Source organism: Bos indicus x Bos taurus, chromosome 2, assembly GCF_003369695.1.
Source record: "Bos indicus x Bos taurus breed Angus x Brahman F1 hybrid chromosome 2, Bos_hybrid_MaternalHap_v2.0, whole genome shotgun sequence".
NCBI lineage: Eukaryota > Metazoa > Chordata > Mammalia > Artiodactyla > Bovidae > Bos > Bos indicus x Bos taurus.
In genome coordinates, this window is record NC_040077.1 from 30,607,298 (window position 1) to 30,632,467 (window position 25,170).

The window sequence follows — 25,170 nt, forward strand, 5'->3', positions numbered from 1 at the left end:
TATGTGGCCATCTCCGTCTCTACTCATCGTAGTTTGATCCCAGTTGCTCTGTTGTGTCTGTCCTCTCTCTTTTTCCAGCACTTCACAACCTGTCAATAGGTCCCATTGGAAATACCTACAGCACATCCAAAATTAGACCACTTCTTACATTTCCACTGCTACTGCTCTGTCCAACTCTTTTTCTTAGTCATTCTTCTTAATTATCCTAGCCATCCATGGCCTCACTGATGTCTTTGAAGTGGAGCCACTCCCTGCTGAAGGCCTCCATCCTGGCCAATTGTCCCTGATAGCCCTTGACTACCCCCTCCACTTCTCCACGTCCTTCAGTTCTTTCCTTCTCTCAGTAAAGTGTCTACCTTATTTAATACTACAAACTGCCCCCATCCCCACTCTGTTCTTCAGATCTCACTTTCCTAGTTTTATTTTTCTTTTTCCTTCATCTCTTTTTAACCTACTATATGATAATCTGGATAGTTTACATATGCAGAATCTATAGTATTCTATATAAAGAGCATATAGGATACACATATATAACATATACACAGAACATAATGTTACATTAATTGCTCATTGTCTATCTTCTCTTTCTACGAAGTAAATCCTTATAAGGAAGTTATCCTTATCTCTTTTCTTTGTTGATGTGTTCAAGGCCCTAAAATAATGTCTTGCACATAAAATAGAAACTTAATCAATACTTATTGAATGAATTATTTAAAACCATTTATTTTATTGCAGCTTCAAAATAAGTTAAGTCTTACTATTTTAATTAACTTCTGCACTCATTAGAATATCAACACAATCCTGAATAAGAAGAAAATAATTGAGTTTGATGACTGAGAAATCTTCCCTTCTCCCTTTAGTAAATCAGCTTTTTAAAAATAGATAGAAAATAACATATCTGACCTTTTAAAGCTATAACTAAATGATAATGGAGATGTGGTAATAGTTACATATCCAGTTTCAAATTCTGATTAAAATATAATTTAAATATTCACAGGAGCTTACTTAAATAATTTCAACTAATTTATATTTCTATCTTTACTACTAAATGTACTTTTAAGTTGCAAGCTTTTTGCTACAGATATTTTCTTCTATTTTTAAAAAAGCAGACCAATTAGATAAAAATTCCAACAGTAGAAAGAATAACAAATATAAGAATCCAGGAAGACCTTAGAGACAAGGGCAGCTATAGCTCTGTAGTCCAGGGAGATGTTGGGGATAGTTAGGGAAGATGATTGAAACAACCTGGTCTAGTAAATGTAGGAAATCCCCAAACCTCAAATTAAACATGAGTCAGTTGATGTTTCAGCCAATCCAGGAAGCCAGATAACTGTCCTCAGCATGTTCAGGAGAGGACACAGCCATATAACATATTTCAACTACTAGTAAGAGCTAACTGATTGCTTGATTTGTTTCAGAGGAGTATGAGAATCTACTGCTGCTTACAAAAGCACAGATTCTTAATAAATTCAGAGAATATTATTCAGATTTACTTCTGGATACTCCATTAAGACTTGTCCCCAGAAATCTTGAAGATTATGAATATTCCTAAATAATCATATCTATACCAACATAAACTTTACTACTAAGAGAGAATACTATGATCAGTTGAAATTACAATATGCAAGATAAATGTCCACTGAGTTGTCATTTCCAATCCAAAGTCTTAAAAAATTCATTTCCAAGAATTTCTGCAGAAAGAAGAACTATCATAAATGTATTTAAGCATTTAACTCTAAGGATCACTATGAATAATGGGAAAATATAAGCAATCTCATTGTTTAGAAAAGAGAATTTACCATATAATTTGATATACCCATAGTATAATATTATTCAGTCATTAAAATTGTGAGGCCATGTATATCTGCTGATATGAAAGAGATTCATAATATATTGACAACTGAAGTGAAGTGAAAGTCACTCAGTGGTGTCTGACTCTTTACGACCCCATGGATTGTAGCCCGCCAGTCTCCTCTGTCCACAGGATTTCCCAGGGAAGAATGCTGGAGTGGATTACCATGCACTGCTCCAGGGTATCTTCCTGACCCAGGGATCGAACCCAGGTCTCCTGCACTGCAGGCAGATTCTTCACCCTCTGAACCATCAGAAAGTTAATATTACATAATGAAATGCTTGAGGGCTTCCCAGGTGGCACCAGTGGTAAAAAACCCACGTGCCAAATGCAGGAAATGTAAGAGTTGTAGGTTCAGTCCCTGGGTTGGGAAGATACCCTGGAGAAGGAAATGGCAACCCACTCTAGTATTCTTGCCTAGAGAATCCCATGGACAGAGGAGCCTAGTGGACTATGTCCTATTAGATTGCAAAGAGTCGGACGCAACTGAAACGACTTAGTGTACACACACACACACACACACACACGATGAAATGCTTGAATCTTTTGTTTAAGTAAACATGTAGATACTTACATGCATTTCACTATATATATTTCACAACATATATCTTACATATTTACATATACATACATTTGCTAATATTGACAGGATCAACACCAAATGATAATAGTGAGTTTTAAGAGATTTACGAGTCCTAGGAAAGTATATACAAATATTTGTGTGTATGGGCCTTTTATTTTTCCCCCAGAAAGCTTTATCTAATTTTAAAAGGTTTGGTAGTCAACACTTTTACTTTCTCCACACAATTCACTTTCCCAGAACAGTCCCATCGGTGATACTCCGCATTCGGCAAACTGATTTTCAAGAGGAAGGAGGAGAGTGTCATGAGTGCTGGGATGAAATTATAAAAAGGTATAGGAAGGAATAGGCAATTTGGAAAATACCTCTGAAAATTCTAATCACGGCTCGATGGCTGCAATAGCTATGTTTGGAAACTACCAGCAAGGACATCGGAGTGGTGAACAGATTTCCAAGTTCTAGACTTGGCCAAGATTTTGGACAAATCACTAGACCATAGACCACACACCGTCTCAGTTTCCTCATTGGTAAGAAGCCAATTCTGCCATCTCCCTATGTGACCTTGCTTTCAGGACACTATATAAATGTTTTTAGAAATATAAAATCTGTAGAAGGAAATAATTGACTCTCTTCCTCACTATGCTGGCCAGTATGAGTTAAGTCCCCTAAACCTGGGGTAACTGGGGAGTTGTGACCTCATCAAGTGCACAGTGGAAGGAATGGAGACAATTGCTTGGGTTGTGTGCCACTTAGAGTAAGAGTTGCTGAGGGTATGAGATCTTCAGGGATACCATTAGTGTTCAGCGGGCATTGCACCTAGATTCAATTGCTTTTATAGGCATAGATGATCTAATTCACCTTCCTCTCCCATGGAGTGTGTCCCCTGGGCTGGGTACCCCGTAATGCTCTAGATGTGTGTGGAGAAGAATTTGTACTATAAAATGTTCAGAACACTTTGATAGGAGGTGCCGTCCATTATCTGGTAGTCAAACTTCCAATTTCAAGTCATTTTAAAGTAGTTAAACACAGAGGAGAGGGGCCTTAGGATAGTCAGTGTCCTATAGGACAACCTCTAGTAGTGCTCATGAGTCACTGAGAGCCTGCATTCTAGAAGCGATGTGAAAAGTCATCACGTTGAGAATAAGGCAAAAGGACTTTTCCTTTACGAACATCTCTAATCTCCAACAGGTAGGTTACACAATAAGTAAAAGAACTGATAACCTTTGTCACTGTCTAAAATATCCATTTGGTAGAAAGGATGTGATTACCTTGCAGGTAATCAGGTAGTGAAGTTCTAGAAAGGGATTGAGTCAAAATTTGAACAATGAACATTAACTGATCCTTCAGATAGATCAGTTAAAAAGATCAAGTAAAAAAGATTGATTGATGGAATATAGAATACAGACTCCAAATTCAAGACATCAGAGCAATACAAAGTGTTATAATGCAGCATTTTCTTTGGAAAGGCATGCTTTTCACAGAAAATCTTGCCACATAGAAATATTGGATTTTTAAAAATATATGCAAAATGTTCCTGTGATGTTATTTCTAGATGCATAAATTATACAAATTATCCAGCAACTGTGTTAAAGATAAATACAGAATGACTACCACACTATCAGCCACAGAAATGGATTGTCCTTTCCAGGCAGGCAGGCTAGGCAGCTAAGTTCTCTCTCTAATTTACCAGAATCCAGAGTTCAGGCTTTAGAGATTTAGACTAAGTAGGTACTTCAGAATTCAGCCAGAATCCTGTAGGGACAAGCTAGCAGGGATTCCTGTGGAAAAAAAAGAACTGGTGCAATAAAACTGGAAAGATCAATGAGATGTCTTGTGGAATAGAAGGAGAAAGCCCACATGTGTCTCCAGGGCTTAGTGAGCAGAGAATGATGAGGAGAAGCTGACTTCACAGTTAAGCACTGGAAGGAGATACAGACTGAGAATGCCTTGCCTAGCTGTAGAGCAAAGGACAAGTTCACAGGTATTAATTAAGTTTTCCATAGAATTAACAAAATTTTAAAAGCAAAAATAAAGACTTTCCAGGTATTGAGTAAAAGAATTCCAAATAGAGGATGAGATACATTTTATAAGCTCCTTTCTCAGAAAAAATATTAATATATCCAATATTGCTTACACTAGTGGAAATGTTAAACATTGGGCTACCACCTAAAATTAAAACACCACCAGTACACTGAATTTAACAATAAAGACAGGGAATAATTTGCCAAGGCAAGCCACTGAAGCAAATAATATAAACAAGTTCAACAGCCTATTCAATGCATTTTAGAGCAAAAAGAGAGAGAGAACTGGTTGCCTGCCAACACCTTGCCTCAGTGAGACAATGCAGTCTGCTCTCCAGGAATAGTAACAGGTTAGAGGTTTGGGTTGGAGAGTATTGTAATTTCATGTTGTTTTATTGGGGATGGACTACAGGTCAATTACTTCTGGCATTTCATCCTTTGGGTTTATTGGCAAATTACCAGCAACTCTGGAGATCTCTCCAGTTTAAGGATTAGGCATCACCTAGGGATTTATTCTGATTCCAAGTACCTCTAGCTTTAAGTCAAGAAATCGCCTTACAATTTACTGCAGAATAGTCATTAACAGACACCCTTAACCAAGAATCCGTCTCACGTGAAAACAAACAAAAAATCCCAAGCATGTATTAAATTAATTTTTAAAATTTATGCCATTTCTATATCAATAATCATTACTGTTATTTCTGATTTCTTTCTTATTGTTAACCATATCTCCAACAGGTAATCACTTGGATTGAAAATATAAATCCACATTCATTCAAGAAAAAAAGTTATACAAAGAAAGCTATGGAAAAAGAAATTATAAAATTATCATTAAAATGCAGTAATTAAATATCTTGTTATACATTTGCTGTACAAGTCACACTATAAGTTAGACTAAGAAACAAAACTTTTGTCTTCTTGGAGTCTTCAGACACCTAAAAGGATCTATGTAAAAATATTAAAAAATACACATAAATTTGGGGAAAATAACCAAATATTGGACAAATTGGTGAGGCTTTTATATCATGTAAGGTGAAATGTCACATAGGAGTGAGGGGAAAATTAGAAATGTACATGATAAGGAAGAAAACCAAATTGATTAACCATAAAAATTCAGTGTCCTAGTTGGGCGGGGTGAAGGAAAAAACAAATTATTGTCTATTCCTGTTTCTCTGTCAGGGAGACATGATAGATCTAACATGAAACCACAGAATAAAACAGTGCATACTGATGTGTCGATTTTACTGAAGAAACCTAGAGGAAACGCAGCAAGTAGTCAAAACACCCTATTGCATTATAATAAACATAAATACACCATGGAGTTGTATGCACAGAGTGTGTGAATTTTAAAGATAAAGGGCAAGATTCAAAGTTTAAGCCTGTCTTGGTTGCTTAAACATCACTTCACCTTCCCAACCTGATGTCCTGTGATAGTTCATTCTTTCCAAAAATCTGTCATTAAAAATATTTCTTCACCAAATGTGGGAAAATTTGAAATATAGTTTGGGTTATTTTGAAGTAAGAAGTGATAGAAATTTACACATAACAATTTTTGCTATTTGAGAATTGGCTAGGGCAAATACCTAGCAATGGCAACAGATGCTAAATCCTTCAAAAATTAGGTGTATGTCCCTAAAATAGTATTCACAAATGTTATTGTCACATTCCAGAAAATATGTCAAGATCCGATGAAAGAGAAGGCATTTCATTATTCTTTAATGAAAGGTAGGGGAACAAATCAACTGAAGCAAGAGACTATTTCTATTCCTGGAGACAATGATGAAAAAATGGGAGAAATGTCAAGGCAAAATACTAAGAAGGATGTCACTGAAAATGTCAATGACTCATTTCAAAAACAATTTCACGAAAGGGCCCTTTAAGACCATACGAAAACACTGGAAGACCAGACACATTTCCGTCATCCCGAGTTATGGAGGAAGAGATGGAATGGAAGTGCAGGCAGTGGGTAAGTGGTGTAGAACACAGAGGTACCTACTTTCATGCATTGGAGAAGGAAATGGCAACCCACTCCAGTGTTCTTGCCTGGAGAATCCCTGCCGTCTATGGGGTCGCACAGAGTCGGACACGACTGAAGTGACTTAGCAGCAGCAGAGACAGGTAAGGCAATCTTCAAAGAAGCAAGATTACTAGGGAGAGGGATGAAGGTGCTACAGGAAACTAGAATCTCAAGCCTTAAAATGGCTTGTCCCACTTTTCTCCTACTGTTTTGGGGGAAACAGCATAGTTAGAGGCAGGATAGTATATAATAATAAAAATAACAATAATGAAAGAAATTAACCAATGCACCACGGGAATCTCAAATAGGGAGAGCTTAATTAACTAGATTTCTCTCAGGGGTATTTGTATTTATAGACATTCCTATAGTGTAGAATGAAAGATTTCGCCCCTTTAAAGGCTTGTAGTCACTACTGAACTGCTGAGGAATCCTGCAGGAGCAGAGCTGGTTCTTGCTAATAATGCTAAAGATAAAAACTGGATTTGTCCTCCTCCTTTATGCATAAACATTCTGGCTTTGTTTTCCTTACTCTCCTCAGAAGCCAAAGGTGTAAACTCCACAGTTCCTTAAGACAGAAGCTATTTCTTCTTCACTTAGGATTCTCAGTGCCTGTGCACACGGTAGATAATACATGTTTCCTGAATTGAACAAATCAGAAAAAAAAATGGAAGGCAAACAGCAGTTCTAGGTCATAAATTTAATTAAGGTGAGGGAAGGAAACTCTAAGATCAATAAGAAGAGAAGAAAACAGAAAGGGGAGGATGGAGAAAAGGAAAAGCAAGAGAAAGAAGTAAGGAAACATTAAGAGGACACAGAAAAGGAAGTTTAGAGTGAGTAACATAATATTTCTTTGCGGTACCATAAATGAAAAATGAAAAAAATTATGAGCTCTTTGAGAGGTGGCGTTACATTCTGAAAACTGCTAATAATTCATAACAAATGAGTATAAAATTAACGATAATTTTTTTCTCCCATGTACACTTATAATACTGACAAGAGATATTGATTGCAAAAGCTCAGCTACCCCTTATATAACAGTGATATGAAATTGCATATAAATATCATTCATTATGTCTAGGATTTAGTGATACTGTTATTCAGAAAATTTAAGGTTAGGTTTCTGGTGTAAAGGGCTTTTGGGTCCCCTTGTTGTTCGGGCTCTGAATATCTTTACCATGTGGAAACAAATCCTGAAAGCTCAGCATTCACAAAGTCAGGATCTGTAAATCCACTGGCATTCAGTAAGTTGCCTCCTTCCCCTTTGTCTGTCCCTTTGCCATAAACATGAAAAAAACAGGATGGCACCGAATGTGTCAGTAACAGTAGAGTTTGCTGTTTGCTATCCACTATCCTTCTCTCCTGACATTTGAAGACATTGTTTCATCTTCTATTCTGTGGTTCAGCTGGTAAAGAATCTGCCCGCAATGCGAGATACCTGAATTCAATCTCTGGGTTGGGAAGATCCCTGGAGAAGGGAAAGGCTACCCACTCCAGTATTCTGGCCTGGAGAATTCCATGGACTGTATAGTCCATAGGGTCACAAAGAGTCAGACACAACTGAGTGACTTTCACTTTCACTTTCTGGGCAGCAGAGACAATAAAGGGATGTGAAAAATAGAAATCAGGACTGCTGGGTTTTGTTCTTGTGGAGAATCCACTGACATAGAGGAAAGGAAAGGTAGAATTTCCTGCTTGATTGTTTGTTTTATAGATCACATTTTCAATTTCAGTTTGGAGACTACCATGCATCCAATACAATATGGAAACAATGGCTATAGCCACCACAACACACAGTCTTTTCACAGATCTTAATACATATTGACTATTATTAATGCATATTATTTATTCATCTACTTAATTGAAAACACAATTTAAAATCTTGTTCTCCTGTGACACAACATTAAATGTGTCCCATGACTGACAAATGAGAAAGAATTACTTGTAGTGGATCATGATTAAGTATCACATTTGGGAGAATGAGTAGATTCTATCAGAATGTGTCTAAGCCAATGTCTCTGTGGCAGAGTGCTTAGCCGTTCAGTCACGTTAGACTTAGAGTGCATAGTCGTTCAGTCACGTTAGACTCTTTGTGACCCTTTGGACCGTAGTCTGCCAGGCTCCTCTGTCCATGGGATGTTTTTAGGTAAGAATACTGGAGTGGGTTGTAGTTTCCTTCTTCAGGGATATTCCTGATCCAGAGTTCGAATCCGCATCTCGTGTGTCTCCCATATTACAGGCAGAGCACAATCTTATACACATTTCCATTGACTGTGTTGAATTGAAGGGTCTGACACATGTTTAACATCAAACACTCTAGAAATTCTATGGGAAACTTTGTAAAGGTGTGGTCAGTAAATATGCAGAATAATAGTTTTAAAGACAGTTATTATATATTTCACTTCTGACATTACCAATATTTTAACAATTAAGTATAGTTTTCATGTGGTCATTAGATATTGACATGTTATTAATGGGGGAATAAAGTAAATCATGTTCAGCTGAAATTTATGGAGACATTGCAGAAAACATAGTCAATTGATTCTTAAGGAATAAGTAAAAAGAATTCCTAGATTCACTTTGAAGAAATCTGTTTAATCATGATCAATAATAAAGAGATAACCAAGAGTAATTTGAGGTCAAATAAATCTACATTATAAAACTTTGAGTCTGCATGTCTTGGACTGATGTTAAAAAGCAGTAACAACAATAAAACTACTGTTTTGGTTTTTGTTCTGGTTACTGTTCAGAAAGCTACCAGAATATTTGACACCTTAAACTGACAAATGTGCAGAAAGGTTGTGTTGCCATATTTAATTAAAGTGAATTTTGGGAGCGTACTACTGCTGCACACATGTGTATTTTTAACCTGGAGTTGAAAACTAAACTATCTTTTCCATCTTTTGTGTTTAACCCAAGAAAATCCTTTTAAAGGGGAATCAGGAACCTATGGCTGAGTGAACTTCTGATTTTACATGCAAAATTTGAGTGTATTTTTTTGAGGAGAAGAGTCATAGTTTCATAGGAAACAGAAACTTTCGAATGTTATCAATTCTGGTGATGTCAAGAATGACTAAATATACCATTAAATCAACTTTATAAACATACTTCATTCTGTCAGCTTCTCCTGTGGGCTTTCTAACATCAGCCTCACCACACTTAATTCAATGCCTTTCATCTAGTGAGTTCTCAGTATGTTTGCCATTGATAATGATGCAATAGTCCAAGCCATGATCTCATTTTCCAGACTATGATCCTCTCTCTATTTTCAAGTTCCTCTCTAGGCCAGCCAGGTTTTAATTCTCTCTCATAAACCTGTCATTGTGATCAGGTCAGACATAAAATTTTCAAGGCTAGCACACAAATTCTTTCTCCCTTATGAAAACTTGCCTCATTCTTGATCCTATCCTTGATGACAAGAAGGTCATCTTGTATATCATCTGTCCATTTGTAGACCAAATGGGTCTATAAAGGGAGGGCATCTAAATTTTGCCAAGTTTATTTTACAACCCACTGCCTAGTTCATGATTAAGGCTGAGATGACAAATTTTTCATCTTAACCTCAGGAGGAATATGCTTTATTTTCCTTCCAAAACGGGTTTTACAGAATTTTAAAATGTGACTCGAAAAAATATCTAACACATTGAGAATAGACCTGGTCCACAACATAAAAGGAGTTATGAAGCTCCAACTAAGTTTTTCTTCTTTAGTCTATGAAAAATATGTAAAATATTCAAGTGTTTTTCTTCTTCCTAAGAATATGTTAGAGTCTAACACTTTTAACCTATATCTCTAACAATGCATTTTATTCATTTAAATAAGAAAACAAAAAAAGTAACAAAAATGTGGTAAACATAATCCAGTGAATGTTTATAATCTGGACCATATAATATATCTCTATTCTTAAATTATACCTAAGGCTTATACACGGGCTTCCCAGGTGTCTCAGTGAAAAGAATCTGCCTGCTAGTGCAGGAGCTGCAACACATGTGAGTTCAGTCCCTGGGTCAGGAAGGTCCCCTGGAGCAGGAAATGGCAACCTGCTCTTGTATTCTTCCCTGGAAAATTCCACTGACCGAGAAGCCTGGCAGGCTGCAGTCCATGGAGTCCCAAAAGTCAGACACGACTGAGCAACTGAGCACACACTCTGAATATAAATGTATGAAAATGGTTTCTTAACTAATTTTTTTATAGAAAATTTCAGTGTTTTGGATGTCTATAGTTTAGCTTTTTATTATGAGTTGTGTATGCTTGCTCTAATAACTTAAATATTATAGGAATATGGGTTTGCTGCTGCTACTGCCAAGTCGCTTCAGTTGTGTCCAACTCTGTGCGACCCCATAGACAGCAGCCCACCAGGCTCCCCCGTCCCTGGGATTCTCCAGGCAAGAACACTGGAGTGGGTTGCCATTTCCTTCTCCAATGCATGAAAGTGAAAAGTGAAAGTGAAGACGCTCAGTCGTGTCCGACTCTTAGCGACCCCATGGTCTGCAGCCCACCAGGCTCCTCCGTCCATGGGATTTTCCAGGCAAGAGTACTGGAGTTTAAAATACATGAAATCCATCATAATCCCACCCCAGAAAAGACAGTTACCATTACCAGTTTGGTACACATTAACACAATGCTCATGCATTATCATTTTAATAATATGAGAAAATTATTCATAGAAACATGGAAATATTTTGCCACTTTCTTTTTTCACTTAATATTTACTTAATATATTTCTATATTAAAATGCATTTGGGAGAATGGCATTGAAACATGTAAAATATCATGTATGAAACGAGATGCCAGTCCAGGTTCGATGCACGATACTGGATGCTTGGGGCTATAGCACTGCGACGACCCAGAGGGATGGTATGGGGAGGGAGGAGGGAGGAGGGTTCAGGATGGGGAACACATGTATACCTGTGGCGGATTCATTTTGATATTTGGCAAAAGTAATACAATTATGTAAAGTTTAAAAATAAAATAAAATTTAAAAAAAAAGGAAAAAAAATAAAATGCATTAGAATCACCTCATTCTTTTATTAAAGAGCTATGTAATATTTCATTATATATATTTACTATAATTTACTAATCCATTATTGACAGTTATTTGGAAGGTTTCCTATTTTTCACTCTTCATCAGTTTATCAGTGAACATCTTTTTATGCTCTTATATGAGTGTTTCTGCAGAATAACTTCAGTGAGATGGAAGATTCAAAGGAATTATTGTGTTAGTAAATATTGGCAAAGTACCCTCAAAAAACATTGTAAAGAATTGACATGTCTACTGATAGTAAATAAGAGAATCTGTTTTACATACTTGCTAATGTTTTTAAAATCATGCAATAAAAATTTTTTTGAAGCTGGGGTTACAAATCCAGATGACTTCAGGGCCACATAGATAACAAAACATGTTAATGTCTTATGCATAGAATAAGGAAATCGGAACAGTGGATACTCAGCAAATTAATTTTTTAAAAAGCCAACTATAATAGCCAAAAAAATATATCTTGGGTTTTCAGGCTTCCAGTTTTCAGCCTTTGTCTTAATGGAATATATTTGTTTTAATTCTTTAATTTTAAAGCATAGGTCTTTACTAAAGAGAGCAATACAATCTGTGATAAGATCATTTCACCACATACATTATCTTTATCATATTTTCTTCCTTCATACATAACAGATACATTGAAAACAATACAAAACATAGTCATATTTTGCCCATTAATAAATACAAGTAAAAGTTTTTATCAACTAGGTGCAAAGCTTTCAAATTTAAATATGTTCATTTTAATATATTCGTATATCAGTAATAGAGGGAAAGAAATGGAAACACTACTTGTTCTGAACATAAGCAATATTCTGCTAAGATTCATATTTGATTTAGTGAAACGTCCTTGGGAAGAAAAAAGAAATTCCATTATTCTAGCTTTATAAAAAGCAGAAGAGGAAAATTTTAGTTTCCTTTTGATAATGGTGGTTATCTTGTCGTCTGCGGGAAAGGGTGAAGGCCAGGGAAAAAATTGGTTCTGCTTTCATTTTTCTAGTTCCACTGCATCAATAAACTTCTGGACGTTTCAGTACAGCACACAATGTGAGCATGAGGCAGCCTGGCCTCTGTGAGCACCTTGTTATGCCCTTTAACCTTATAGGGATGTCAAGTTGAGGTGGCTAAATAAGGGATTCCCATTGTTACAGGATGCATCAAAAAGTGAATTTCAAAGCAGAATGAGTTTCCCAGTCAGTCTCACATGAGGGTGATGCTGATTAAAAGGAGAGTTTGGAAATACTCTTGTTATTATAATTCTACTTTTGTGTTTTTGACTGTTATTTAAGCTGTATTTCATTTTTTAGAAATCTGAAAAGTAGAATACCTAGAGATAAAATTGCATCTATTTTCCCAACACTTTCCATTTATATTTACCATCTCTGCTGGATGTAAAAGAAATTAGTTACATACAGTTTTCAACTGGAAATCAAACCTATGTTGAAGACAATCCCTAAATGTTTATCTTCAAAATGTACCATATTATCCTGGTTTTAAAAATCATTTCAGAGAATAAAAAACTTTGAAACTAAGGGATTTTTTTAGGTGTTCTGAAATAAGTTCCATCTGTTAGTTTTTATTTTTTCTTAATATATGAGGCCAGGAGAGAAATACTGCAAACCATAGATCCATTTCTTTTGATTCTTAAAGGTAATCATGAGTGAGATAAAAATATCATTGTTTCAGGAATGTATGTCTTAGAGTAGGACAGAATTGTCAAAGAGTAACACAGATTTTTAGATGCTTATGTTTGGCTTGATGTTTAAAACCTAAAAAAAAAAAAAAAAAGAAAATCAAACAACTAAATTGGATAGGCTCTAATTAAAATGAAGAAGAGGCAGGAAAACATAAAGCTATAATATTTTGTAAGAAAAAAAAAGTCCAAGGGGCCTCTTTATTCATCATATTCATAAAGTTTTTTTTAAACTAATTAGAAGAGAAAAATTCCTTTTTAACATCTGTTATTATATTTAAATATATACTTTAAATTCATCCTGAAACCAAAACCAAAACACAGCTTGTAAATTTTATTCATTCATTTGTGTACCCATTTGTTCTTATACAAACCATAATGACGACTTTCCTTAGATTTTCCTTACATTCTATGTCTGGAGTTTCAAATAACTAGAACTATGATTTTATTAAAATCAGGAGAGTAATTCACTATAAAGTAATCAAACATTTGAATGGAATTTTTCTCTCAGATTTAGACTTCTGGTCCTTCTATCAGTATTAAAACTAATTTACAGATATTCCAATGCATATATAAACTGAGTAGCTCCTTGAAAAGGGAGTTTTTAAAGGACTTTCACTGTCTGAGCTTACAGAATTGGAGTATACAAACACAGTCTAGTGGGGCTTCCCTGGTGGCTCAGTGGTAAAAAAAAATTGCCTATCAATACCGGAGATGCTGGTTTGATCCTTGGGTAAGGAAGATCCTCTGGAGAAGAAAATAGCAACTCACTCCAGTATTCTTGTTTGGGAAATTCCATGGACAGAGGAGCCTAGCAGCTATAGTCCAGCGGATCACAAAAGAGTTGGACACGACTTAGTGACTCAAGAACAACAAAACACTCTATCCTTAAAATTTAATTTCCTTTGAAAAGGGATACTCTCTTTTATAAATTCTTGTAGATCTAGTCTAAGACAATGTTGCATTTTTACTGTATCTGGGAAACTACAAGCATGTGTCTGTTAAAACTTTGTATTTCTCATGATTTAAAACCACTTGCAATGATGAACATCACTTAAGTATAATTTTTTCCTCTACTGCTTTCTATTTGTCTGTCTCAGATTTCCTCTAACTCTCATACATGTTGTTTAGTAAACAAAAAAGAATTTTCCACCTTAATTTAAATTTTAATCACTTCACAACTACCTTCATAAATGTGGGTAAGAGTTTGGTAAAATTTTACTTTTAGTTAAGATGAACAGAGTATCTATGCCCAAAATTTTGCCATATGCTATGGATAAGAAGGCATATTCCCTGTCCTTGCAAAGCTTCAGAACAATGGTCTTCAAGCATGGCAAACCATAGATTCCCACCAGCAGAAAAAAGAATTTCTGCATGAACTCTACTCTTATGAATATATATATATATGCATTTATACATAATACAATGTATTATTGTACAAACATAGAAATTAGAAATGAAGAACAAATATAAATGGAGACAGTAATATTTTTGTTTCTCAAAAGACCTTGTTGCTCATTTCTAGGTTACATTCATTATACTTTGGAGCTCACTGGTTTTGAGAGGAGGATAACACAGTAAAAAGATAATTTTAAAAAAGCAGCTAATTATCTGATAGACAGTAAACATGAGGAGCTAGAATATGGAAAAAGCTCTGAACAAAAAAACCCTTTTCTGCTTGAGGAATCACTAGATCTAAGACTTTCAGTATAAAGAGGAGCTAGCAAAGCAATAAAAAAAGAGAAGAGGATGAACAGAAGAGTACTATAATCAGAACAAGCATCTATACCAAGGCACAAAGTTATAGAACCAAAGGGGTGAGTATAAGAGTTCAGGATGATGAAATGCAGAACCAAGGTTGAGCACAATCAGTGAAGATGCTGAAGAAGAATGCAAAAGGCAGGTTCTTGAGACAAGCGACTTGGATCGCATCAGTGTAGGAGACACTGCTGAAGAAATGTAGGAGGGTGAAGGAAGACATTTGTTTTAGATTGAGTCTCCGGGGAGCCGTGTTGAGAGTAGATTTGAAGGGACACAAATGGAATCAGGAAAACTCATCAATTAGGCTGGCACCATATCCAGCTGAGAGATGAAAAGCAGCAGAATTGAAGTGGTGGTCATGACAGTGCAGCTCTCAGGAGGGGATGAGAAGAGCATGAAGAAAGACTCAGTCAAATTTGGTTGTAATTTTCTGGAAACACTGATGAGTGAGAAGCTTCCTGATTTTCATGACTGGCTATTCTTAAATGAGATGGTAAATACAGCAGCAGGAAAAGGTTTGGGACAGAAAGGAGATAAGCAAATTTTTAAAAATTAAGATTTACATATTAATGAGAGTTCCTTGGATTGCAAGGAGATCATACCAGTTGATCCTGAAGGAAATCAGTCCTGCATATTCATTGGAAGGACTGATGCTGACGCTGAAACTCCAATACTTTGGCCACCTGATGTGAAGAACTGATTCATTTAAAAGATCCTGATGCTGGGAAAGATAGAAAGCAGGAGGAGAAGGTGACAATAGAGGATGAGATGGCTGGATGGCATCACCGATTCGATGGACATGAGTTTGAGCAAGCTCCAGGAGTTGGTGATGGACAGGGAAGCCAGGTGTGCTGCAGTCCATAGAGTTGCAAAGAGTCGGACACAATTGAGTGACTGACTGAACTGAAGATTTACATGATATTAACAGATAAACAGATAAAGAAGATGTGGTATATATATACAGTGGAATACTATGTCAAAAAAAGAATGAAATTTTGTCATTTACAACAACATGGATGAACTTGGAGGGCATTGCTGCTGCTACTGCTAAGTTGCTTCAGTCGTGTCCAACTCTGTGCCACCCCATAGACGGCGGCCCACCAGGCTTCCCCGTCCCTGGGATTCTCCAGGCAAGAACACTGGAGTGGGTTGCCATTTCCTTCTCCAATGCATGAAAGGGAAAAGTGAAAGTGAAGTCACTCAGTCGTGTCCGACTCTTCGCAACCCCATGGTCTGCAGCCTACCAGGCTCCTCCGTCCATGGGATTTTCCAGGCAAGAGTACTGCAGTGGGGTGCCATTGCCTTCTCCATGGACGGCATTACTCTAAGTGAAATAAATGAAAGAAAGACATACTGTATGATATCACTTATATTTAGAATCTTAAAAATAAAATAAACTAGTAAATATAACAAAAAAGAAGCAAACTCAGATATAGAAAGCAAACTAGCAGTTACCTGTGGGCAGAGGGAAGGAGGAAGTGGAAATATAGGGAATGGGGATTAATAGATGTATTAATATTATGCATAAGATAAATAAGCTACAAGGATATTTGTATAGGGAACATAGCCAACATTTTATAAAAATTAAAATTGGAAAATATCATTAAGATTTGTGAATCATTATGTTATACACAAATCTTACATAATATTATATAACTATATCTCAATAGAAAAAAACTATGAACATTTAGAAATGAAAAAATCAAAACCACTTGCCATTCTACCTTTGAAAAAAATCTGTATTTCAAATACTATTTATAATATTTAATTATTATAAAATAATTTAAAATATTTTAACTTCTCTGTCATTGATCTACTTTAATGCTCTTTTTATATATTATCTCCACTTTTTCATGTCTATTTTTCTCATCGAACATATTATGAGTATTTTTCATGTCATTAAAATTTTTTGTAAAAGAAATTTCAGTAGACGAATAATATTTTATCTTCTGGATGTACCACAATTTTTCAAGCAATTCTATTACAGAACATGTTTATTATTTTCAATGATTCAAATATTTATATATAATGCTATGATCTGGAAATTTATTGTTTGTTTAACATAATAAAGCATAAGCATATGGACCTTTAACATATTTTGCTACTAACATATTTCCATTGACAGTATATGTCAGTGAAACAGGTAATAAAAAATCTGTGCTAATTTGATAGACATAAAATTACAACACTTTATTTTCATTTCTTTGAGTACTGTTAAAGATGAAATTTTTTATATGTTTATCAGCTATTTATATTTCATTTTTATGCATGTTATTCTTCCATTTTTTAGCCCATTTTTCTATTGGTATCTTATTGATGTTCATATTAATTTGTGAATTTCTTTAAATAATATGGCTAAATAATAAAGCTAACCCTTCACTGTCATCTATGAAATAATGTTTTAAGTAGTTGACTGTTTATCTTTTTATGTAGTTTATGATTTCCTACACCTCCATATTCTATTTTTTTTTAATTACCCAATTTTTGGTAATAATAAGATATATTTTCAGAAAATTTGGAGACTATTGAAAAAAACCAAAAAAGCAATAAATTAAATCTACATCCAGCCACTCAGACAAAACCAACTTTCTATATGTGTGTGTATGTGCATACACCCACACACACATGCATTTATTTAGTCATCATTTCTTCCATGCATATTCATCATTTAAAAGCATAAATGGCATCATACTGCAAAAACTGTTTTATAGCCTACTTTTGACTTATTGGTATATTGCAGATAATTCTGCAATAATAAAATATGCTGTGCAAACGTCTTTATTTTAACCATCTCAGGATATTACTTTAAATGGATATTAAATAATTAATTTATTTACTTCATTATTATCAGACTTGTAGATGTTTCTTATTTTCATTTTTTTAAACATTATCTTAATAAACATTTTTGTATACATAGTTTTGTGTTCATAATTGATTATTTCATTAAGGTTTTTAAATATATGGAATTCCTAAGAAGATGCAAAGAATACAATTATCTGACACATAATGACAAATTACCTTCTAGAAAAGTTGAACCAATTTACTTGTCCATCCCTATATTATGACACAGTCCAATTCTCCACATCTTAACCAATAATAATCCACTTCTATATTTACAATGTGTCAGACTTTATATCTACTTAATTGATAGAATATCTGAACATTAAAAAATTTAAACAGTTTGCATAAATCCTCAGAGATAAGAATGAACTCAAAGTTCAGGCTGACCTTTAAATTGGTACTCTCTTTCCATATGCTACACTATCTTGAAAAGTTTTATATACTTATATGACCATTATTACACATCAAATGTTTCTGGTTACTTAAATTATTTTAATATATATATATATTTAATTTAGAGGTGACTAGAACAATTTTGGAGAAGGAAATGGCAACCCACTCCAGTATTCTTGCCTGGAGAATCCCAGGGACGGGGGAGCCTTGTGGGCTGGCATCTATGGGGTCACACAAAGTCGGACATGACTGAAGTGACTTAGCACCAGCAGCAGCAGAACAATTTTTACAAAAAGTTCTCAGAAAGCCTTGCTGCAGGTTGAGTCTGCCCAGTTGTGTCCAACTCTTTGTAACCCTATGGACTGTAACCCAACAGGCTCCTCTGTCCATGGGATTTTCTAGGCAAAATATTGGAGTGGGTTGTCATTTCCTTCTTCTGGGAATCTTCCAGACCCAGGGACTGAACCTGTGTCTCCTGCATTGGCCGGCAGATTCTTTACCACTGAGCAACCTGGGAAGCCCCAGAAGGCCTTAGAAGTTATCTTAATGAAGTTAATATTTTCTTTTTTTTTAAATTTTATTTTATTTTTAAACTTTACAATATTGTATTAGTTTTGCCAAACATCCCTAATAACTCTATATTTTAATTATATTGACTATTTTATCTTATATATTCGGTGAATATGTTTTCAAGTGTTGTTTAATTTAAATTTAATTTGAGGCATTTAAAAATGCATATCAATGAGCTTCCAATCAAAATTTCTGCAGGATTTTTTGTAGATATTGACAAACTGATTTTAAAATGCACAGTGCAAAGAAATTTTGAAAAAGAAGAGGACACACACTACCTGATCTCAAGACTTGCCACAGAGTACAGGAATCAAGACTGTGATAATGGGAAAAATTACAAATGCATACATCAGTGGGACAGAAATGAGAGGCCAGAAATAGACCCAGACAAATGTGACTGATTTTGATGAAGGTGTAGAGGCGATTTAATAGAGAAGAGAGAGTCTGTTTAAAAAATAAAACATCTGGATGTCTGTATGCAAAATATTGAACCTCAATCTCTTACCCTATATAAAAATTTACTCAAAATTGATCATATATCTAAATGTAAAACATGATGTTGTAAAACATTTTGAAGAAAAACAAGTGAAAATCTTTGTGACCTTGGGATAGGCAAAGAGCTCTTAGATACAACACCAGAATTGTAATTCAGAAAAGAAAAAATTAATACCTATAACTTCATCAAAGTTAAAACCTCTTATTCTTTGAAAACAAAGTCAAGAAAACAAAAACAACAAAAGGAGAAAATATATGCAAATTTCACATCTCCCAAAGGCTTTTTATACAGAACATTTATAAAGAACTCGCAAAAGCAAACAACAGAAAAGAACTCAATAAAAAAAATTGGCAAAAAAATATATACAAAGAATTCTTAAAACTCAACAATAAGAAAAAAGATTAAAAAATGAGTCAAAGACCTGAACAGACACCTCACCAAAGATATACAGATGGCAAATAAGCATATGAACAGATGTTCCACATCATATGTCATCAGGGAAATCTAAGTCTTAAAAGTGAGATACCACGAATGGCCCCAAATCCAAAACACTGACAACACCAAATGCTGAATAAGATGTGGAGCAATGGCAATTCTTTATTGCTGCTGGGAATGCAGAATGGTACAGATACCTTGAAAGACAGTTTGGTGGTTTCTCACAAAACTAAACATACTCTTACCACATGACTTAACAAATACACTTTTTGGTATTTATCCAGAAGGTTTGGAAACTTAAGTCCATGCAAAAATCTGCTATTGAATGTTACTAGACGTTTTATTCATAATTACCAAAATTTAGAAGCAACCAAGACGTCCAACAATAGGGCAATGGATAAAGTGTGATACATCCAGACAATGAAATATTTTTTAGTGCTAAAAATAAATGTGGCTTCTTAAGCCACAAAAAGACATGGAGGAAACTTAAGGGTATATTACTAAGTGAAAGAAGTCAATCTGAGAAGGTTATGGACTATACGATTGCAACTATATAACATTATGATAAAGGTAAAAACTATGGAGACAGTAAAAAGATTAGTGGTTGCCAGGGACTGAGGGTGGGGAGGAAAGAGAAATAGGTAGAGTACAAAGGATTAGGGTTGTAGTGAAAATACTTTGTATAGTATTACAATAATGGATACGTGTCATTATATATTTATCCAAACTCATACAATGTACTGCACCAAGAATGAAACTTAGTGTAAACTATGGACTTTGAGTGATTTTGATACGTTAATGCAGGTTTATCAGTTACAACAAAGGTACCACTTTGTTAAGGGATGTTGGTAATGGGGGAAACTATGCATGTATCGGAGAAGGCCATGGCACCCCACTCCAGTACCCTTGCCTGGAAAATCCCATGGACGGAGGAGCCTGGAAGGCTGCAGTCCATGGGGTCGCTGAGGGTCAGACATGACTGAGCGACTTCACTTTCACTTTTCACTTTCATGCATTGGAGAAGGAAATGGCAACCCACTCCAGTGTTCTTGCCTGGAGAATCCCAGGGATGGGGGAGCCTGGTGGGCTGCTGTCTATGGGGTCGCACAGAGTCGGACACGACTGAAGCGACTTAGCAGCATGCATGTATAGAGGTGGGAAATACATAGAAACTCTCTGTACTTTCCTCTCAGTTTTACTATGATCCTAAAACTGTTCTAAATAATTAAGTCTTTTTTAAAAAATTGGACAAAACATTTGAATAAACACTGCACAAAAGTATATATAGATGGTGAACAAGCCCAAATAAAAATGATCAATATTATTATTTTGCTGCTGCTGCTGCTCAGTCGCTTCAGTCCTATTCGACTCTGTGTGACTCTATGGACTGTAGCCCACCAGGCTCCTCTGTCCATGGAATTCTCTAGGCAAGGGTACTGGAGTGGGTTGCCATGCCTTCCTCCAGGGGATCTTCCCAACCCAGGGATCAAACCCAAGTCCCCTGCATTGCAGGCAGATTCTTTACCGCTGAGCCACCAGGGAAGCCCATATTATGTATAAGGTCACACTTTATTTTTCCCCAAGTAAAGAATTGTTCTAGTACCTTCTACTAAGTAAGCTATTGTCCCTCCTACTTTTCCCCATTCAAAATGCCTTCTTTATCAGACACTAACTGTATACGTGGGGTTGCTAATAGACTTCCATTGGAAGGCCTCCCCCATTGACAGATGATTATTTCTTTGTTGCATTTTATGATCATATGTATATAGTGTCTGTTTTTGAACTTTGTATTTCCATTGCTCTGATGATCTGTCTTCGTGTCTGTCCTTACCAGGCATTAATATTCTGTAGACACGTGTGTGTGTGATATGCAATTCTGTAGTTAAATCAAAGAACAGGGTTGCAGTCACTGCCACTTATGTCTTTAATAAACTCTTAAGTATGGCTTTGCTTGATCACAGATGGCCAGGAGGGTGGAGGAGCAGGAAGCTGAGGGTGGGTCTCTAGGGAGCACTATCCTCTGAGCAGGAGTAAAATACCAAGACTTGTTGCAGGCATGTTGTTTGGTTTCTACAATATTTATTGTTTTCAATGAGTTGATTTCACTCATTTATATTACTTCTGGCTGCCTATTGGTATTTGAGTTATGGTTCTGACTTTGGGAAAGAATACAGAAAGAAGAGCCCATGAAAGGAGAGTTTGTGAAAAGGTCTCCAAGGGATAAGTAGACCAAGAGGGAGGGGTGTCACAACAGCCCAGGAAATGAAGGAAGAAAAATGAAGTTAAAAGTGTCAAATACCCCTGAGAGAGCCAGTCAAGATAAGGGCAGCGGGTCATCTGAGCCTTTAGAGAGAGCGTGCTCTGTTAAATGGGGTTAGATATCAGATCGCACTGTGCTGAGCAGGGCCTGAGTCTTGGACGCTGGAGATAATGAATGTAGACCGCTGCTATGGAGAGCCTGAATGAGCTGGGGAGCAGAGAAATTGGATGGTAGCGGTGGTGAAATCAAGTGAAGGGGAGGTCAGTTTGCTTTTGTTTGTTGACTTACTTTTTTGGATAGAAGTTTGAAGAGCATGTATAGGTTGAAGAAAAAGGGTCAGCAAAGAAGAAAATATTGAAGGTAAAGGATATAAAAGAAATTAATGGTAAAAGCTTTAGCATCAGTGATAGGGAATAAAATCAAATCTGGGCTTTGCCTTGAATAGCAGGAAGGACTTCTGATCCCTTAAGATTGGAGGAAAGAAAGAATGATGTTAGATGTTGCTGTTTGGTGCTGGAGGGAATCACAAGGGTGCACAAGGAGCTTCTGTACAATGACCTCAATTTTCTTGTCAAAATAGGAGGTTCACTGAGAGTGAAGGGCAGGGATTGTATGGCTTAAGTTGGGCAATAAACTTTTGAAATGGTGGCTGACCACAGTTAGAGTGAGAGGATTAGTGAATGCTACTGAGGGACTAAACTCAGATTAGAAAACCATCTATCTGCAGAGTGGTATAATTCACTCCTATAGCGTCCATGGGCCTGAATTTAAGAAAAGAAATTTCTTATATGAATTCAGGTTTGTGTGTACAGTGTTCAAAGGACAGGCTGTAGAAATGTGGAGAGTAAGCTCCTGGTGTCCAAGCCAAAATCCAAGTAAGGCTTGGGAAAATGGAAAGAGCCACGGATTCAAGAAAAACAAGAGTGAGAGAAAAAAGATTTATTCATTTGTAGCTTAAGACCTATGTGCTCTTGCTGCTAAGTCACTTCAGTTGTGTCCGACTCTGTGCGACCCTATGGACAGCAGCCCACCACGCTCCTCTGTCCACAGGATTTTCTAGGCAAGAATACTGGAGTAGTTTGCCATTTCCTTCTGTGACTCCCAATAAAAACTTATGTTTTAACCTTATTTTTTCCTTTCCCCTAATTTTCTAACTTATTTCATATTCACTCATTATTCTGTTAGACACATTTTAGATACAAGGACAGATGAAAGCAAATGAAACTAAAAACATATACAGATGGTTAGAAGTGAGTTTCACTTTAACAATGGTGGCTGGAATTTAAAGTGTCTCAGTTGAGCTTTGATTGAGAATAAGATGCTGTTGGTGGTTGGAAGGATTTTTGTTGATATGGGGTGGATGTTTATTGAGGTTGTGGAGGTTAGGATGTGATCAGTGATTCTCATGTTGGGATAATTTTTCCCAAGGGGTTATTGGGCAACGTCTGGAGACATTTTTCGTTTTCATGGCTTGAGGGGTGGAGTCCTACTTGTGGCTAATGCTGGAGATGCTGCACCTTAAGACATCAACTTTTTAGAAGCATTTTGTGAGAAGCATAGTGCTGTGCAATCCATCTCCAGCGGAGTTTAGACTCCCACTCCACTGCAAATCTCTTTACTTACCCAGCTATTTGCATATGGATTCCTTAGGGGTTTATAGCATTCAAACCTACATTACAAGCACTGAAAATCTACATGCCTTTCTAGGTCTTTGGGGAAATGATTTAATTCTCTGGTTAGCTTAATAAAGAAGTTGCCTGTACAGGAATAAGAAAAGCTAAGTAGGCAATGCTCACCTTTGTTCTTTTCATGTGTTTGCATAACTATTTTCTACAACATTAAATTTGCAGTTGTGGCAAAAAAGAGACTTTTCTTTCTTAGAATCTCATATTACTTACTTGTATTGTACTTGAAGAGCTTTAATAAAAGGTCATTTGAATGTGGGTTGTAATGGAGCATCACTCCCATTGGTATAAACACTCAGTATGGTTGGCTAATAAAAGCCATAATGTGAACTTATGAATAATCCCCAAATAATTCCCCCTGTGCTTTAGGATTCATTATTTGCCCTTTTAAATCTAGCCTGTCTTTTTAAATATGTGTTGCCTGCATTAATAATACAATTAATTTCCCAGTAACACATCAGTTGCACAGTTCTTGAGAACAAGAACCGTATCTTATTCATTTTGAAACAACCAAAGCTTCACTCAGCCCATTGTCTTGCATATGGTAAGTCCTAAATAAATTTTGAATGATGTATTCTTGGATGAGTGAGGAAAAGAAGATTCTGAAGGCAAACACGATCAAGGCAATCAAAATAAAAGATCATTCCAGAGAACAGAGTAGTTGTTACCAGAAAGGAAGGGGCTGGGAGGCAGTGAACAGGTAGGGGATGGGTAAGGAGGCTCAACTGTATGATTACAGATAGAAATTAAATTTTCTACAGTGAGCATGCTATGTTTTATATAGAAGCAGAAATACAATGTACATATCTAACTATATAATGCTATGAATCAATGTTACCTCAATAAATGCACAAATAAAAATAAATAAGAATCATTAATATATTTCATTTAAAATTATTAATATTTGACACTGGGTCCCCATAATACAAAGTAGTCAGAAATTATCCACTTTCTCAAGTTATCCCATCAGAATGAACCATTTTTAACCCACATTGTAACTCAAATTTCCAAATGAATACTTTATGTTCATTTATTACTGTAATCTGTTTATTATTGAATTGTGGTGTTGAACTTGGTGTTGGAGAAGACTCTTGAGAGTCCCTTGGACAGCAAGGAGATCCAACCAGTCCATCCTAAAGGAAATCAGTCCTGAATATTCATTGGAAGAACTGATGCTGAAGCTGAAACTCCAATACATTAGCCAGCTGATGAGAAGAACTAACTCATTTGAAAAGACCCTGATGCTGGGAAAGATTGAAGGCAGAAAGAGAAGGGGATGACAGAGGAGGAGATGGTTAGATGGCATCACTAAATCAGTGGACATGAGTTGAGTCAACTCCAGAAGTTGGTGATGGATAGGGAGGCCTGGCGTGCTGCAGTCCATGGGGTCGCAAAGAGTGGGACATGACTGAGTGACTGAACTGAACTGAAGCTATTTAATAAGAGCAGGCTTATTTTGCATTGCTTTTCTAGATTTATGACTCTAAACAACTTGGAAAATTCCTCACATATCCTTTTGCTCATTCACACCAACTGT

The 25,170-nt window shown here is 36.0% G+C and overlaps 1 protein-coding gene across 2 annotated transcripts in view; it reads right to left on the reverse strand.

The window, feature by feature from the left end:
• The window catches only part of CSRNP3 (cysteine and serine rich nuclear protein 3), a 203,802-nt gene that overhangs the window by 140,670 nt on the left and 37,962 nt on the right, over positions 1–25,170 (reverse strand). The gene's annotated exons all lie outside the window — the stretch shown is intronic.